General features: G+C 47.0%; 1 long non-coding RNA gene across 3 annotated transcripts in view; it reads left to right on the top strand.

The window, feature by feature from the left end:
- LOC126994510 (uncharacterized) overlaps positions 1-13667 on the top strand; it is a 75601-nt gene that overhangs the window by 48625 nt on the left and 13309 nt on the right. Inside the window, exons 1-2 of one of the 3 annotated variants that reach the window (XR_007749232.1) lie at positions 5108-5154; positions 8208-8360. This is a non-coding gene — a long non-coding RNA (uncharacterized LOC126994510). Of the gene's footprint in view, positions 1-5107; positions 5155-8207; positions 8361-11583; positions 11641-13667 lie in introns of those variants that run through there. The other 2 variants (XR_007749231.1, XR_007749233.1) reach the window with 2 other exon arrangements.

Here is a 13667-nt window from a genome sequence, read left to right as displayed (position 1 = left end):
TAGAGGTCATCAGGGCAGAAAATGAAAATCGGCATATTCAGAGAAGGGAAAAAATGCCGCTGAGATTGAAAGGGTGACTGTGTGTGTGTGTGTGTGTGTGTGTGTGTGTGTGTGTGTGTGTGTGTGTGTGTATGTGTGTGAAAAGATTAGTGAGGAAGTATAAATATTAAGAGAAAAGTGAAGAGAGAGGAGGGAGAAATATTAAGGGAAGAGAAAGGAAGGAATAATATGAAGAAGGGAGAAGGAGGAAAGAAATAGGGAAGAGGTGAAGAGAGAAGAGACGGAGGGAAAGGGGGAGAGAAGGAAGAGAGGAAAGGAGGAAACTAAAAGAAGAAAGAAAACAAAAAATTAAAATAACGAGAAAAAAAATGAAAATTAATATACCCATTAAAGAGAGAGAGAGAGAGAGAGAGAGAGAGAGAGAGAGAGAGAGAGAGAGAGAGAGAACAAATGATAAGAGTTCTCCAATATTAGTCTCTCTCTCTCTCTCTCTCTCCAGAATGAATGAAAATATACGCACATTCACTTACGCACGTAACAATTTAAGCATGTACACACACACACACACACACACACACACACACACACACACACACACACACACACACACACACACACTGATTATTATTATTATTATATTTATTAATATTAAGATTAATATTATTAGTTTTATTATTATTATTATTATCATTATCATTATTATAAGTAACTCCGGCTTATCATTAACCATTCTTCCTCCAAGAGCATAACTGGGCTGCGGCTTCCATCACACAGGAAGTTGAGGCGTGAAACAGTCTCTCCTCCATTGATACTGATAGCGCCACTCGCCAGCATGGTCCCGCGACACTGTTTGTTGACTTCCCATCGTGCTCCGTGGCCACTAACGCATGATTCGTAGCGTTCATAAACATATTAGCTGGACCCACCCCTGACTTCCCATCGTGCCCCGTGGTAGCGGTCACTAACGCATGATTCGTAGCGTTCATAAACATATTAGCTGGACCCACCCCTGACTTCCCATCGTGCCCCGTGGTAGCGGTCACTAACGCATGATTCGTAGCGTTCATAAACATATTAGCTGGACCCACCCCTGACTTCCCGTCGTGCCCCGTGGTAGCGGTCACTAACGCATGATTCGTAGCGTTCATAAACATATTAGCTGGACCCACCCCTGACTTCCCATCGTGCTCCGTGGTAGCGGTCACTAACGCATGATTCGTAGCGTTCATAAACATATTAGCTGGACCCGCCCCTGACATCCCGTCGTGCCCCGTGGTAGCGGCCACTAACGCATGATTCGTAGCGTTCATAAACATATTAGCTGGACCCACCCCTGACTTCCCATCGTGCCCCGTGGTAGCGGTCACTAACGCATGATTCGTAGCGTTCATAAACATATTAGCTGGACCCACCCCTGACTTCCCATCGTGCCCCGTGGTAGCGGTCACTAACGCATGATTCGTAGCGTTCATAAACATATTAGCTGGACCCACCCCTGACTTCCCATCGTGCCCCGTGGTAGCGGCCACTAACGCATGATTCGTAGCGTTCATAAACATATTAGCTGGACCCACCCCTGACTTCCCATCATGCTCCGTGGTAGCGGTCACTAACGCATGATTCGTAGCGTTCATAAACATATTAGCTGGACCCACCCCTGACTTCCCATCGTGCCCCGTGGTAGCGGTCACTAACGCATGATTCGTAGCGTTCATAAACATATTAGCTGGACCCACCCCTGACTTCCCATCGTGCCCCGTGGTAGTGGTCACTAACGCATGATTCGTAGCGTTCATAAACATATTAGCTGGACCCACCCCTGACTTCCCATCGTGGTCCGTGGTAGCGGTTACTAACGCCAGTTCTTCTCCCCTGCACAGATGCTGTCCATATACAGGGCCTTGTCCGCCCTCGTATGGAGTATGCATCTCATGTGGGGGGCTCCACTCACACAGCTCTTCTGGACAGAGTGGAGGCTAAGGTTCTTCGTCTCATCAGCTCTCCTCCTCATACTGATAGTCTTCTACCTTTTAAATTCCGCCGCAATGTTGCCTCTCTTTCTATCTTCTATCGATATTTCCACGCTGACTGCTCTTCTGAACTTGCTTACTGCATGCCTCCCCCCCTCCCGCGGCCCCGCTGCACTCGACTTTCTACTCATGCTCATCCCTATACTGTCCAAACCCCTTATGCAAGAGTTAACCAGCATCTTCACTCTTTCATCCCTCACGCTGGTAAACTCTGGAACAATCTTCCTTCATCTGTATTTCCTCCTGCCTACGACTTGAACTTTTTCAAGAGGAGGGTATCAGGACACCTCTCCTCCCGAAACTGACCTATCTTTCGGCCACCTCTTTGGATTCTTTTTAGGAGCAGTGAGTAGCGGGCTTTTTTTTTATTAATGTTTGCTTTTTTTGTGCCCTTGAACTGTCTCCTTTGCTGTAAAAAAAAAATTTAAAAAAATGATTCGTAGCGTTCATAAACATATTAGCTGGACCCACCCCTGACTTCCCATCATGCTCCGTGGTAGCGGTCACTAACGCATGATTCGTAGCGTTCATAAACATATTAGCTGGACCCACCCCTGACTTCCCGTCGTGCCCCGTGGTAGCGGTCACTAACGCATGATTCGTAGCGTTCATAAACATATTAGCTGGACCCACCCCTGACTTCCCGTCGTGCCCCGTGGTAGCGGCCACTAACGCATGCTTCGTAGCGTTCATAAACATATTAGCTGGACCCACCCCTGACTTCCCAGCGTGCCCCGTGGTAGCGACCACTAACGCATGATTCGTAGCGTTCATAAACATATTAGCTGGACCCACCCCTGACCTCCCATCGTGCCCCGTGGTAGTGGTCACTAACGCATGATTCGTAGCGTTCATAAACATATTAGCTGGACCCACCCTGACTTCCTGTCGTGCCCCGTGGTAGCGGTCACTAACGCATGATTCGTAGCGTTCATAAACATATTAGCTGGACCCACCTGACTTCCTGTCGTGCCCTGTGGTAGCGGACACTAACGCATGATTCGTAGCGTTCATAAACATATTAGCTGGACCCACCCCTGACTTCCCGTCGTGCCCCGTGGTAGCGGTCACTAACGCATGATTCGTAGCGTTCATAAACATATTAGCTGGACCCACCCCTGACTTCCCATCGTGCACCGTGGTAGCGGCCACTAACGCATGAATCGTAGCGTGCATAATAATATTAGCTGGACCCACCCTGACTTCCCATCGTGCCCGTGGTAGCGGCCACTAACGCATGATTCGTAGCGTTCATAAACATATTAGCTGGACCCACCCCTGACTTCCCGTCGTGCCCCGTGGTAGCGGCCACTAACGCATGATTCGTAGCGTTCATAAACATATTAGCTGGACCCACCCTGACTTCCCATCGTGGTCCGTGGTAGCGGTCACTAACGTGGATCGCGTGGCTCGTATCGTTATTAAACATACTTGAACTGTAAAGGTAAGAATAATTAAGAGGCCTGACACTCATCCCGGCATACTTATCACATACAGAATGTCCCACCCCGCGGTGTTGTAACGGGACAAGCGCGGGAAGGGCGGAACGCGGGTTCGGGGGGTTTGCGACAATCTGATCAGTAGGAACAGTGGAAAGAACAGAGTGATGATAGATATATGAGGAAAAAATGTCCGTAATTTAAATTCAATGCAAAGAAGGACGGACGAGACGCGGGGAGGGTGTTGAGACCGTCTGAGCAGGAGGAAAAGTGGAGGAAAAAGTGATGAATTAAATATATGAGGAAAAATGTCCGTAATTTAAATTCAGTGGAAAGAGGAATCTGGATTTCATTGTAAAAAGAGAGAGAGAGAGAGAGAGAGAGAGAGAGAGAGAGAGAGAGAGAGAGAGAGAGAGAGAGAGAGAGAGAGAGAGAGAGAGAGAGAGAGAGAGAGAGAGAGAGAGAGAGAGAGAGAGAGAGAGAGAGAGAGAGAGAGAGAGAGTCCAATCTAAGACAAAAAAAAGCTTGATTAAAAGAAAAAAAGATCAAGTGAAATTTAAGATGAAAAAGAAGACATGAAAACCAACGCAAAATTAGAAAAAAAATGTAGGTAATAGAAGAATATTTGGAAGGGAAATCATTTGTGCTTCCTGCAAATGTCTGAGAAAGAACCTCAGAAATCTTTGCATCAGACAAAGAGGAAAGAATTAATTATATGGACCTTAGGGGGAAATATAACAAGATAAAAAGATAAATAACTCAAATTTAAAGGAAAGAGGGATTTATATGAAGGCCTAAATAAAATATGCGAAAAATAATTTCAAGAGAAAAGACTAATTCAGCACACACACACACACACACACACACACACACACACACACACACACACACACACACACACACTCACGCACGCACGCACGCACGCACTCTCTCTCTCTCTCTCTCTTACGCCCATAAAATATTTAATATTAACGGACATTAAATTCATGCACATGAAAATATACGCACATACACTTACGCACATAACAATTTACGCATGTGCATACACACACGCACACACACACACACACACGGCCCGGTACCTCAGGGGTAGAGCGTCTGGCTCACAACCATAAGGACCGGGGTACGATTCCCCGGCCGGGTTAAGATAAGTTGGGTTTATCTTTCACGTGTAGCCCCTGTTCACCTAGCAGTGAGTAGGTACGCGACGTCAGGCAAGGAGTTGTGACCTCCTTGTCACGGTGTGTTGTGTGTGAGTGGTCTCAGTCCTACCCAAAGATCGGTACTATGAGCTCTGTGCTCTTCCGTAGGGGAACGGCTTTAGTTTGGCTGTCTCGAGAGAGACTCGCAGCAGACCAAGAGGTGAATTACACACACACACACACACACACACACACACACACACACACACACACACACACACACACACACACACATACAGACTACCACCTCCATTACTACTACTACTACTTAACTACTTAACTCTCTAACTACCTAACTAATTAACTATGAACGGATAAAAAGGGGAGGAAACAAGGGAATGGAGGAAGGGGGAGGAGGAGGAAGGGAGGGAGGAAGAGGAGAAGGAAAGGAGGGAGGAAGAGGAGGAAGGGAGGGGGAGGAGGAAGAGAGAGGAAGAAGGACTGGCTATTTGCTATCTGGACGTAAAGAGAGGAGGAGGGAAGGTACGTGTGTGTGTGTGTGTGTGTGTGTGTGTGTGTGTGTGTGATAGTCGTGTGAGGTAATTAAGATTTCAACACCTGTCAGTATGAAGTTAATGAACAGTGCAATGATCTTTTTAGTGGTTTGAGGTAAAATTGAATCACCTGTCAGTCTTTGTGTCATTAAGAACGTATTGGTTGCCTTAGGAGTCGTGTGAGGGAAGACGTAAGGAGTACCTGTCAGTAGTAAGTATTGGAACATTAAGGTAGGGTGTAGTTTTGTGACCCTGGTGGCAGTTTGACTCCTCTGTACCGTGAACCTAAAAGAAAAAAAAAATTTGACAAGACTTTCCTAGGAGCCATGGGCATTTCCAGGGGTAGTGTTGTGACCTCGGTGGTAGTTTGACCCCTCCTCTGTACCGTGGACCTAAAAAGATATTGACAAGGCTTTCGTAAGAGTCATGGGCATTTCCAGGGTTAGTTTTGTGACCCTTGTGGCAGTTTGACCCTTCCTCTGTACCGTGAACCGAAAAAAAAAAAATATTGACAAGGCTTTCGTAGGAGTCATGGGCATTTCCAGGGGTAGTTTCGTGACCCTGGTGGCAGTGTGACCCTTCCTCTGTACTTTGAGCCTAAAAAGTCACTAACGAAAACCCGATTGGGCTCTATTTTGCCCTTTGGAAATAGTTGACTTGAGGGGAAAATAGTTACACGTGGTTACCTTATTCACATGTATGGCCTGTGTTGATTAGGTGCGCGAAGCCTCAGTGCTCATCTCCGGGGTAATAATAGATAGTGGTTACCTTGTTTACGTGTATAGCCTGTGTTGATTAGGTGCGCGAGGCCTCAGTGCTCATCTCCGGGGTAATAATAGATAGTGGTTACCTTGTTTACGTGTATAGCCTGTGTTGATTAGGTGCGCGAGGCCTCAGTGCTCATCTCCGGGGTAATAATAGATAGTGGTTACCTTGTTCACGTGTATAGCCTGTGTTGATTAGGTGCGCGTGGCCTCAGTGCTCATCTCCGGGGTAATAATAGATAGTGGTTACCTTGTTCACGTGTATAGCCTGTGTTGATTAGGTGCGCGTGGCCTCAGTGCTCATCTCCGGGGTAATAATAGATAGTGGTTACCTTGTTCACGTGTATAGCCTGTGTTGATTAGGTGCGCGAGGCCTCAGTGCTCATCTCCGGGGTAATAATAGATAGTGGTTACCTTGTTCACGTGTATAGCCTGTGTTGATTAGGGGGAGTAGTCTAGAGGTGCGCGGCCTCAGTGCTCATCTCCGGGGTGAAAACTGATGCAGTGATAACTAGTGATGGGCGATAATTTTTCTTCAGTAATCGATTATTTCCATTACTATTGTGGCCAGTAACGGATTAGCATAGCTGGGCACGATAACAGAAAACCTTATTCCCGATAACCGATAGCTGATAATGAAAAGCCTTAACGGCGATAACCGATATTCGTTAACTAGAGACACAAATATAGGCGATAACCGATAACCGATAACCGATATAAATCCACAATTCCGACACTAGCTAGCGATAAGTTCGATAGGCGAAAACGATACTATATTGATATTTCAGATCGAACATTGATGAACTCAAATTTTCATTATCTGTATTTTAGGAAACTTACAAACTTAAAACCACACGTTGACACGTACATATGGACGGTAATACTAGAATGCCTGAACTGGTGTTGTGTTATTTGGCGTCTCCACCGTCAAAATTGTTTATAAACACTGGTCTCAGAACGGTGCATGCTCAGACCAGTAAGCGTAGACCTGTGCAGTCTCACAAAGCTTTTAAACTGTAATTAAGAGTTGCTGGAAGGCTGAATCAGACATAGTACCATTAATCTTCGCTGTTTCTAGAACGACACTCTGTACGAGTTGTATTTATATGTACAGAGTGTCGTTCTAGAAACAGCGAGGATGGTGGTACTGTATGTTTGATTCAGCTTTCCAGCAACTCTTAATGTGTTAAAAAAGCATTGTGAGACTGTACAGGTCTACACTTAATGGTCTGATCATGCGCAGTTCACGAGAGACCAGTGTTTGTAAACAAAAGCGCCAGCTTTTGACGGTGAGACACCAAATAACACAACACCGGGTACCTTCAGTGTCATGGCATGGTCACAAACGAATATGGAATATCAAATTTGAGGCAGTGAATAATCATTTTTGGGGGCAAAGTTAAATGATTTTTCTCTATGATATATTGATTTTTGAGTATCATAAAAAAATAACCTAGTGTTTTAATTTTCATGATCTAAGTATGAAATCTCATCACCGAAGCTATTTCATACCCCGAAGTTTTTTCATACAACACCGGGCCACGCATGCGCAGTAGGGAGACAACGTTTTTTTCTGAAAGGCGGAAAAAAAGTAGCGATTATCGCTAGTTTGGTTACAAAAGTAACGAAGATACCGATATATATTTAAATAAGTAGCGGATGATCGATAATCCGATTTTGTTATCAGCGATAAAGTATCGCGATAACTTATCGCGATAACGCCCAGCTATGCGGATTAGTAACCGATGACTCTTTGATTACTCTCACCTTAGAATAGATTATACAGTGATTTATTGGTAGTGTATCAGGTATTGTGTTGTGGTTTATGCCTCTCTCTCTCTCTCTCTCTCTCTCTCTCTCTCTCATAAATGTTTTACTCTTTCCTTATTATATCTTTGCTTTCATCTATCGTATGTATTTCTTTTTTACTCTATTTCCATTATTGTCCTCCTTTCTCTCTCCATGTTATTACTATTCCTCAACTTTGTACTTACCTTCTTCCTCCTCCTTCACCTCTTCCTCTCTCCTTTCCAAGCTCTCCCTCACGTCAGTTCAGATCTATGGCAGCTTCTAAACTGTTTTTCACCTTTCTCATCTGTCCATCTGACTCATCCTCTCCTGTCCTCTCCTCGTTGTCTGGTGGAGAATTTGAGACCTGTGTTTTTCATCTGTATTCCAAGCTCTCCTCACCAAGCAATGCCACTTCAGACCAAGACGTAGTTATTCAGACATGTGGCAGCTTCCAAGTTCCTCCTCCTTACAGGTTGTCTTTCCTCAGATATCTCCTGCATGGTCAGGCAGTGCCAACTCCAGCTGTACGGGCATGTGGCACGCTGCCCACCCTGCTCACCGGGCTGTTTCAGAGTGGAGGAGGCTGAGGGAATGCCCACGAAGCTCACAGATTCCGCGTCTCCATGGACCCTGCCGCAAGGTATTTGTTGGGAAGGGGCCTGCAGGAAGGCCTGCTGGGAGGGACTGCCAGGGGGGGTTCCACATTCTCAAACATTTGGGGCTCCCATTCCCACTGACAAAAGGCTTTCGTAGAGGTTGTGTTTGTATTGCCATGGGCAGCTTTATGAGCCCAGTGATAGTTTGACAAGGCTTCTGCTCCATGAACGTGAAGACCCGACGGATCTCCTTTGTGGCCTTCAGAAATGGTTGCTGTGGGCCAAAAGCGTCTGAGAACACCCGGCAAACAACATCACGTTGCTGCAGCGTTGTCAGAACGTTATGAATGGTTCCAGTACGTTGTTTGGGACTCTGTGAAGCGTTGTGGGAGCAGATTTTTGTCCACTCCCAGAGAGGTTGTGGAGCAATGTACCTGTGACCTTAGCAGGACCTTCTTGCTGCCTCATTGCAGTGTGTGTGCTACCTTTCAGGACATTCCCATACCTTTCAGGGCCCTGTTATTGCCTGTTCAGGCTATTGCAAACACCAGATTAGGAAGTGTAACCTTTATTCAATGAATTTTTCTGAACATTTTTTTATCAAAATATGATCAATTTTTTAAAGCAGAAATGAAAGAAATGCACATGTTGCAACACAAGCTCTGTGTGGCACCACCGTGTGTGGGCGAAGCTCTGGCTGTTGTGGGTGGCAACAGCTGGGGGACTTTGGTTGAGGTGACCGCCATGCTTGGTAGACACGGAGCAGGAGGAGAGCCAGCTACAGGAGGCTGGAGGCGGGGCGCGTGGCCTCGTGATTTGTGTCATCGGTCATCAGGCGATTCCTCACGCAGACTCAGACTGTAAATACATGTACACTTGTGCAGGTCTGTACTGAAACCAAGGGGAGAGAGAGAGAGAGAGAGAGAGAGAGAGAGAGAGAGAGAGAGAGAGAGAGAGAGAGAGAGAGAGAGAGAGAGAGAGAGAGAGAGAGAGAGAGAGAGAGAGAGAGAGAGAGAGAGAGAGAGAGAGAGAGAGAGAGAGAGAGAGATGAGCAAGGAAAGCACAATACCAGTGGGAAAAGGAATAAGGTAGCCGGGGTAGGAAAAGTGACTTCCTTTCTTATGGTGTTCCCATTGGCCAAGCCGCACCCACCCAAAGCCAATCCCATGCGTTCTGAGAAGGGGGGTGAGGGAGCCCCCTCTTGCCATCCAAGCCCGAGAAGAGTCAAAAGACTATACCTACTGACCCCAACGGCCACTTGAAATTTCATGGGCGGGTATTGGGGATTGGAACCCCTGCATAAGGTTCATCTTCCCAATGCTACACGCTTGCTGTAACTATAATCAATCAATCAGTGGGGGCATACGCCGGGGGGCACGTCGCCGCGCCCACCTTATGACGCCAAGCCCAGGTCCCCCCTGGCGAGTCTCCGTGCAGGCCCCCTTCCCTATCAACTCGACACAATCTTCCAGTAGTCTTGGGTAGGCGGTGGCCGAAGTGATAGCGTACTGGACCCACATTCGCCGCGTGATGGACGACGCGGGTTCGAATCCTCACGCTACCACTCGGATTTTTCAGTCACCGCCGAGTGGCTTAAAACTACCCACATGCTGTCCTGAAGACCACCCATCAACCCGGACTCTAGAGGAAGCCGTCCAAGCGAATCAAGAACGAGTTCCGGGGGGCAGCATGAGCCAATGCAAGATGCCGCCACTATAAACACTCGCCTGCGCCAGAACGGGCTGGGCCGACCATCAGGCCCCACCTGGAAGAAGCCTTGGGCCGACCATCAGGCCCCACCGGGAAGATGCCTACCGGCGCAATAGGCAACAACGTAAAAAAAAAAAAAAAAAAAAAAAAAAAATATCCCCTATTCTTCAACAACACTCAGCTGTCACCTTCTTCAACATTAAATATCTTCGGTCTATCCTTAACTCAAAATCTTAACTGGAAACTTCACATCTCTCTCACTAAATCAGCTTCCTCGAGGTTGGGCGTTCTGTATCGTCTCCGCCAGTTCTTCTCCCCCACAGGTGCTATCCATATACAAGGGCATTCTCCGCCCTCGTATGGAGTATGCATCTCACATGTGGGGGGGCTCCACTCCAACAGCTTTTCTGGAGTTGAGTCAAAGGCTCTTCGTCTCATCAGCTCTCCTCCTCTTACTGATAGTCTTCTACCTCTTAAATTCCGCCGCAATGTTGCCTCTCTTTCTATCTTCTATCAATATTTTCATGCTGACTGCTCCTCTGAACTTGCTAACTGCATGCCCCCCCCCTCTCCCGCGGCCTTGCCACACACGACTTTCTACTCAAGCTCATCCCTACACTGTCCAAACCCCTTATGCAAGAGTTAACCAGCATCTTCATTCTTTCATTCCTAATGCTGGTAAACTCTGGAACAATCTTCCTTCATCTGTATTTCCTCCTGCCTACGACTTGAACTCTTTCAAGAGGAGGGTATCAGGACACCTCTCCTCCTGAAGTTGATTTCTCTTCCAGCCACTCCTCTCCAATCTTTTTAGGGGCAGTTAGTTGCGTGTTTTTTTGGTTTTTTTTTTTAAGCCTTTGATCTGTCTCCTTTGCTGTAAAAAAAAAAAAAAATGGGTACCTCCTGGAAAGATCTATTGACTTGCTCAAGCCACGAACTCCGTGGGCGTCCCCTTGGCCTCCTCCACTCAAGATTGTTTCTTACAGAGACAACCCGATGAGCAGGATCAGCTTCAGGGTAACGTGCCACGTGCCCATATAGCCGGAGTTGGCATTGACGGACTATAGCTATGCAGGTAAGGTAATATATGTCAAATCAGTCTCGCGGAGTAGTTGCCGGTTTGACACAAAGTCATTCCAGCGATATCCCGTGATTCTGCGTAGACACTTATTACCAAAGGCATCAAGCTGCCTCTCCAAGTCCCCATTTATTGTCCATGTCTCACAACCATAGAGTAAGACAGGGAGCACAAGGGACTTGAAGGTCCGGATCTTTGTCCTTCTGCACAGGTACCGACAACGCCATATACTCGTGCTGAGCGAGTCCATAACACCGTGGGCCAGACCAATCCGCCGTTAGACTTCCTGGCGAGACTCACCGTTGTTACAAACTACGCTACCAAGATACGTGAAACTTTCTGAGATCTCAACGTCCTCGCCACACGCATGAACAGACTGTACTGTGTCATCCAGCAAGCTTCCAAACACTTGTACCTTGGTCTTGGCCCAGGAGACCTGAAGTCCCATGGGCTTTGCCTCCTCGTGAAGTGCCTCGAGCCACCACCAAAACCTCCAGCGACTCCGCCAGGATTACTGCATCATCAACAAAAACAAGGTCAGTGACCCTGGTATTGCCAATGTATAAGCCCCCCCCCCGCATAAGATCCCAGACTGCAAACGCCTTCTTGAGATGGACATAAGCTGCAAGCATCCCCTGTCCAAACTCACGTTGGTGCTCCACCAGTACGCTAGGATACGGCCAGTTGTTGACTTACCAGACGTGAACACAGATTGCTCTGGTATCTGCAGCTTTAGTAGCTGGCTCCTAATCCGCGTCAGCAATAGGTGGGCAAGCCCGTTGCCGGGCACAGTGAGCGGTGTAAAATCACGGTATTTGTTGCAGTCCACCAACAGTGGCCACAGTAACTCCTACATATTCATTATTCAAAGAAAAAAAACAAGTCAGTGCAACATGGTCTGGAGCAAGGGAAGGATTTATTGCACCCTGCATTTATGCTTAGCAAATTTCGCACCCAAAATTTACAAATCTGGAAGTGTACATGTTTATGGCTGCTTTTAATTGATATTATATGCAGCACACCATGGATTGTTCCCCTCACCCCATACTTTTTTGTGTGTGTTGTACCATTTGTTGTTGTTGACTCTAAGAGAATGACTTGCTAGGAATTATAATAGATGTCAGGGCCAACAGAACCAGGGTGTGAGGTGAAATTATAAGTTTTTTTTATAACCTTTACCGGGCGGGATGGAGCACACTTAACACCAGACAGAGAACCAGGTGGAGAGGTGGAGTTATAACCTTTGTTGGGGCAGGATGGAGCACACTAACACCAGACAGAGAACCATTTGGAGAGGTGGAATTATAACCTTTGTCGGGGCAGGATGGAGCACACTAACACCAGACAGAGAACCAGGTGGAGAAGTGGAATTATAACTTTTGTCGGGGCAGGATGGAGCACACTAACACCAGACAGAGAACCAGGTGGAGAGGTGGAATTATAACTTTTGTCGGGGCAGGATGGAGCACACTAACACCAGACAGAGAGCTAGGTGGAGAGGTGGAATCAGAGCATTAGCCTGAACAAGGAGGAATATACTAACATGGCAGGAGAGTTAGAGCATCCTAGGAAAGGCCATAATCCTGTAGTGGACTGTTGATGGTTAACCTGTCCTCTGCAATTGTCAGGGATTTGTCCTTCTCTGGTAGCCTGGTAATATATAGTCCCAGGTCTTTCTCTGCCTCTGTGGTGGATAGTGGACTGTTTCCCATGTGGTATTGGTGTGCTGGATATCCCTTCACTGGTAGCCTGGTAACATATACTCCCAGGTCTTTCTCTGCCTCTGTGGTGGATAGTGGAGTGTTTCCCATGTGGTATTGGTGTGCTGGATATCCCTTCACTGATAGTCTGGTAACATATACTCCCAGGTGTTTCTCTGGCTCTGTGGTGGATAGTGGAGTGTTTCCCATGTGGTATTGGTGTGCTGGATATCCCTTCACTGGTAGCCTGGTAACATACTCCCAGGTCTTTCTCTGCCTCTGTGGTGGATAGTGGACTGTTTCCCATGTGGTATTGGTGTGCTGGATATCCCTTCACTGGTAGCCTGGTAACATATACTCCCAGGTCTTTCTCTGCCTCTATGGTGGATAGTGGAGTGTTTCCCATGTGGTATTGGTGTGCTGGGTATCCCTTCACTGATAGTCTGGTAACATATACTCCCAGGTGTTTCTCTGGCTCTGTGGTGGATAGTGGAGTGTTTCCCATGTGGTATTGGTGTGCTGGATATCCCTTCACTGGTAGCCTGGTAACATATAGTCCCAGGTTTCCTCTGCCTCTTTGGTGGATAGTGGAGTGTTTCCCATGTGGTATTGGTGTGCTGGATATCCCTTCATTAGTAGCCTGGTAACATATACTCCCAGGTCTTTCTCTGCCTCTGTGGTGGATAGTGGAGTGTTTCCCATGTGGTATTGGTGTGCTGGATATCCCTGCACTGGTAGCCTGGTAACATATACTCCCAGGTCTTTCTCTGCCTCTGTGGTGGATAGTGGAGTGTTTCCCATGTGGTATTAGTGTGCTGGATATCCTTTCACTGGTAGCCTGGTAACATATACTCCCAGGTCTT

The sequence above is a fragment of the Eriocheir sinensis genome, unplaced genomic scaffold (genome assembly GCF_024679095.1).
Source record: "Eriocheir sinensis breed Jianghai 21 unplaced genomic scaffold, ASM2467909v1 Scaffold81, whole genome shotgun sequence".
NCBI lineage: Eukaryota > Metazoa > Arthropoda > Malacostraca > Decapoda > Varunidae > Eriocheir > Eriocheir sinensis.
Note: the sequence above shows the minus strand (reverse complement) of the source record. Positions and strands in the feature narration are given on the sequence as shown.